Below are 5,787 nucleotides of genomic sequence, written 5' to 3' on the forward strand. Positions count from 1 at the left end.
AATATAGCCTAGTCCAGTGATGGCGAACCTATGACATGCTTGTCAGAGGTGATTTTTCTTTGTTAAATGGCATTTAAATATATAAAATAAATATCAAAATATAAATTGTTGTTTTACTATGGTTGCAAATATCAAAAAAAATTTCTATATGTGACACGGCACCAGAGTTAAGTTAGGGTTTTTCAAAATGCTGACATGCCGAGCTCAAAAGGTTCGCCATCACTGGAGTCCATCCTGAGAGATAGAGACAATCAGAATATAGATCCATCCTGTCCAGAAGAGGGGAGGACAGAGAATTAGGGGAAGCCCAACACACCAGAATTTATTCCTGGGGACACCAGAAGGCTCATTTTCTTGGCAGCAACAAATTGTAACCTGGCCACTTGGCACAGGCCTTATTCTATGTTCCTGGATCTGTGTTGAGCAGGGACATGTGGGACAGGTACCACAGCTTACTGCCCTACTCCCTGCCTCTGGCTAACTGGTATGAAACCAGGGAAGGATTATAGTGTATAGGTATGGAAAAATCATAGATTCACTCATCAGAATTTTGGGAAAGCTGTAAAAAAAATAAGGTGATGGCTTATATTTTTTCTTCCCTGAACTTGGTCACCCATCTGTTGGTAAGGTTTACTCTGACTCAGAAGTTGTTCTTTTCCACCTTTGGTTCCAATTTTCCATCTAGACCGCATCTCACTCCTGCCCCTGGGGCTTTGTTTCAGGACAGTATCTGCCTGTCTGCTGTGTTCCTCAGGCCAACACCTTCCAAAGACCAGAAGGAAACCCCCTGTCCTCTCTTGCTTCAAAGATGACCTTTGTGAAACAGAGATGATGAAAATCAATGCTCCCACTGAAGAATCAAAGGTGTCACTCCCGCTCCATTTACCACTTCCCAGCTCATTGTGAAAACTCACCCCACACAGGTATCTCTCTCGTTCCTTCTGACTACCATCGCCCTTCCACATCATGCTTCCTCACTGCTACAATATGAGAATTACATATACAAAACAACAGCCCTTCCCAGCTAATGGTAAAGAAGGGCATGCTCTTCCAAGCCCAAGAAAGAAGTTATGGGTGGGATACCAAAGTATCTCTTCGGGGATTGGCCTTCCAAGAATCCTTCTGATTTTCCTGTTGCACAATGAGCTTCAAAATCACAGTTTCAGTCCAGGAACCACAACCATAATAGGTTTATTTTATTACTCAATTTTTATAAGCTTCCCAGCTCAAAACTTCCATCTTCACTTAAATCATAGCATGGCTCAGTGGTTAAGCATCAAAATATAAACCAGGAGGCCATAGTTTGATTCCCAGTCAGGGCACATGCCTGGGCTGTAGGCTCGATCCCCAGTGTGGGGCATGCAAGAGGCAGCCAATCAATGATACTCTCTCATCACTGATGTTTCTAACTCTCTCTCCCTCTCCCTTCCTCTCTAAAATTAAAAAAAAAAAAATCATAGACCTTTTGACCTTGCCTACTAGGTTGCATTACCTCTTCCAATGCCTAGCCCATGAGAATAACTGCCTTTTGATAGCAGCAAGGATAACTTTAGGCTTGAGAGGTTCTCTCAAGCATAACTGAAAGTTCACTTTTCTTGTAGTTTCTGCTATCGTTACACAGAAAAAGACAAGCTGCTCTTCAGATTTCAGTCTCCACATTGTGAAAGCCAGTGACTTCCCAACTTTGAGGTATGTCAGTCAGGGGTCACTTAGAAATCCAACTTAACAAGATTGCTTCCCGCATTGTGTGAGCTGTTTAATTCTGCTTTTAGCCCTGTTCTGCTGCTGCCTGATTGGCAGACACAATGGTTTCAAGGTTACTACTGAAGGTCTGTATGCACCCATGTGCAGCATGTCTTCTGAAAATCCCCCTCTACCAGAACATGGTTTAGGTCTTTATTTTTACCCAAGCAAATATGAAAAACACACATACCTATGTTCTTTCTTTTTAATTTGGCATCAAATGTTCTATGTATTCCATATTGCTATTAGTTATTTATCTCTGTCTTTTTCTGGTTCTCTTTCTCTAGTTCTACCTTAAATGTTGGAGTTTTCCAAAGTTATATTTCTGTTTGCATTTCTCTCTCCCTTGACACAGTCTCTGTAAGTTTCCATATACCCCCATTTCTTTAAGTACCACAATATCTGATGACTCGAAATCATGATCTCCCAGTGGATCTCTCTCCTGAGCTGTAGAGCAGTACTAACCTTTGTACCTGAATGCTGCATTTTATTGTGTCCCAACTAAACCTCAAACTCACCAAGTGCAGTGTGCTCAACACCTTTGCACACTGCCCACCACTCTGCACACCAACCTCTAAGATCTCGCCCATCACTGCTGTCACCTTCGGATCTACCTGCTTCTCCTATTCCTCCTATGGTGGTGCACATCACTCATGGTCACCAGTATCTATTGTCTTGTAGCTTCATATACATAAGAGATCACACTTGCCTACCCATTAAGGATGTGTTTTGAGTCTGGCCACTAATGACTTATGAGCAGATTAATATGTGTTCATCACCTCCATGCAAACACCTTCAAGAGCTGGTGCATAATTCTGCATGTTCTGTCTCTCTGACTTAGTACATGCAGGGAAATGTTGAGATAGTGGCATCATAGTCACCTCACTCAGCTGGGGTCCCTGAATGACTATGAGGCACAAACACCCAGGAAACTGCCTGAACAAGAAACAGACATTTGCCAATTTAAGCCTCTGTGATTTGGGGCTTGTTTGCTAGCATTTCATGATCCATTCTTCTCTGACTGGTATACCTATTTTGCTTAATGAGACCACTCAGCTAAGCAATCAAGCATCACCAATGCTTTCCTTTCCTTGATTTTTTTTTTATATCCATTTGGTCAATAACCCTAATAGTTCTCCCCTTAAGTATCTCTTAAATTAGTTTCCTCCTTTCCATCCTAACTGCCATTATTCCTTTTATAATTACTCACGTTTTTACAAACTTCCTAAATGGGTTTCGTGGGCTCTACCTCTACACAAATACTCTTGGCTGCTGGAGTGTTTCGAAATAAAAATCTGATCTTTTTCCTTGTTCTGAATTCCTAGAAAATCTTTACTTACGCTTTTTTTTTTTTTTTAAGTAGTAAGGCTTTGAGAATATCAGCAATATTTTGTGAACAGGACTTGGTGAACTTAAAAATCAAACATCTAAAAGTAGATCTAAAAGTCAAGAATTTCCATTGAAGAAGGAGGGTAGCCTTTTCCATAACAATTTTTGTGAGGTTGAACCAGCCATCCCTGGCATCAGTTCTGTCAAGAGAGAGACAAAGGTGGGAGGAGACGCAAAAGGGAAAGAAGGACCAGCAGGTGACAGAACAGAAAGCTACATGCCGTCCTCACTCTTTCAGTGTCTAGAATTTATGACAACCTTATTTTCCAGAGTAAGTCTAAAAGCTAGTCCCCAGACCCAACCAGATGCTCATTCCCTCTATTTTTCTCATCACTCTTCCACCCCTGTAGTTAACCACTCACTGTGAAAGCAGCAAGCCAATGCTATTATCCCTGATTTTTTAGAAAAAGAAAAAGAAAAACGTTTTTTAAAAAATGAGACCGAGAATGACCATTTAACTAGACCAATTCTGCACATTTGTAGCCCAGCAGGACTGCTTCCCAGGGGTTCTGGTTAGTGGCTAATTTCTCCTTACAGGGGACTGACTCTTGCTTCTTGTCATTCGCCTGTGGTGTGGACCTGTGAGTTCAGAGAAAAATACTGCCAGGGAATAATATTACTAAACACTATTTTTATTAGTTCTCCTTTTATTTCTATGAGAGGTTTGTTACAGAGGCCCATGTTTTATTTGGAAAACAGTAATGTGGAATATGCAAAACAGCAATGTGAGTGGTGGTTGTACATTCTACTAGCTGCAAAGGCCCCAGGGTCTCACCTGGAGCTGTATTTAAACTCACATATTTAAACCAAGAGGATAATTTCTAATGTGCGGTCCCCTATGGGATCTACCTACTATTACTTCCACCTTAGATATAAATAACCCAGTGACAGGCAAAAGAAAAGAATGTAGTGCTGATTCAGTCTCTATAAAAACTCCAAAAATTGCTGATTGCTGAGATTACAGTTTCCTAAGGGAAATTTTAGATAATAATCAAACAATATTAATAATTAGTTGATTATTGTTTTAAGGCAAATTCTCCAAAAATGTAAATGCGCTCAGATGCCTTAGAATTGCTTTTTCATCCCTATAGTCTAATTCAGCCGTGGGCAAACTATGGCCCGCGGGCCGGATCCAGCCCGTTTGAAATGAATGAAACTAAAAAAAATAAAAAAAGACTGTACCCTTTTATGTAATGATGTTTACTTTGAATTTATATTAGTTCACACAAACACTCCATCCATGCTTTTGTTCCGGCCCTCCGGTCTAGTTTAAGAACCCATTGTGGCCCTCGAGTCAAAAAGTTTGCCCACCCCTGGTCTAATTAGTGGTTCAAAGGTTGACGCTCAACCACTGAGCTGCACCGGCAGGCCTATTGTCTAATTTTTGAGTACTTATTTAATCATTTAAAATTCTTATGATTAGTAACATTAGAGACTAGATTTTAAAAATTAGTAACAGTAGAGATTATATAGATGGATTTTTTTAGGATTAGTATTGTCAAGGGCATAGATTTAAAACACAGAAGTCCCCTCTTCCTGAAAGCAGCCTGAGGTGACATCTGAAAATGGTTGCTATTCACTTGACCCAGTACAAAATCATGCAAATCAAGAGGTTCAAATCTTTGTGTCTACTGTAAGAACACTCATGAAATTGCCCAGCCATCAAGGGTATGTATATCTAGACAGTCACCAAGTATCTGAACGATGTCACTTTACAGAAGCAACGTGTCCCATTCCGCCTTTACAATGGTGGAGTTGGTAAGTGTGCCCAGGAGAAACAGTGGGGCTGGACGCAGGGTCAGTGGCCCAAAAATAATGTGGAATTTTTGCCACCCATGCTAAGCAATGCAGAGAGTGATGCTGAACTTAAGGGTGTAGATGTAGATTCTCTGACCACGGAGCACGCCCAGGTGAACAGAGCTTCCCAAGGTGCAGCGCAGAACCCACAGAGCTCATGGGTGGATGAACCCACACCCGAGCTCCCCCTGCCACATGGGAAGGATTCTTACTGAAAAAGAGCAGCTTGTTCCTACACCAGAAGAGGAGGCTGCACAGAATGAAAGTATATCCCAGAAGAAACTGAAGAAACAAAAACTATGGCCTGGGAGTAAATTCGGCATAAAATAAATACCAGGAAAAGTAAAAATTCAAATAAAATCAAACAAAACCTGGAAGTCCCCACTGAAAATTTCCTTAAGGAAAGGTTTTGTTTTCTCCCTAGTTGCTCCTCCCTCAATGCCTCTCCACCTTCCCAACCAGTCCTCCCACAGAAGCTTATATCCTGGTAAGGGAGGAGGTAACTGGGGAAAGAGTCCCAGAGGCAGGGTGGGGGCAAGACACGGAGAGAGAATCGAAAAGATTAAGAGTACGTCCACCAGGAAATAAAACAACAACTCTAGAAAGTCCTCTTCAGATGCACCTCTTTCCTCTGGGATAAGCAGAATTACTGAAGGAAACCAGAAAGTCCACTACTGACGCCCTAGAGATGTGGCTGCCCAGGTCCCAAACTCTGGTGCACAGAATCAGAGGGCTCATGCCAGCAAGCACACCCCCCACACAGGCCTCAGTGACACACAGTGCTGTAGAATCCTTTGTCATTTGCTTGTATGACAGACTACTGTCTGAGTGATGAATTGGGGACAAGCTTACATTACT

The 5,787-nt window shown here is 41.7% G+C and overlaps 1 pseudogene; it reads left to right on the top strand.

Moving 5' to 3' along the window:
• The first annotated feature begins 4,787 nt into the window (after positions 1–4,787).
• On the top strand, positions 4,788–5,259 carry LOC132226792 (large ribosomal subunit protein uL22-like; annotated as a pseudogene).
• The last annotated feature ends 528 nt before the right edge of the window (positions 5,260–5,787 follow it).

This window comes from Myotis daubentonii, chromosome 2 (genome assembly GCF_963259705.1).
Source record: "Myotis daubentonii chromosome 2, mMyoDau2.1, whole genome shotgun sequence".
Taxonomy (NCBI): Eukaryota; Metazoa; Chordata; class Mammalia; order Chiroptera; family Vespertilionidae; genus Myotis; species Myotis daubentonii.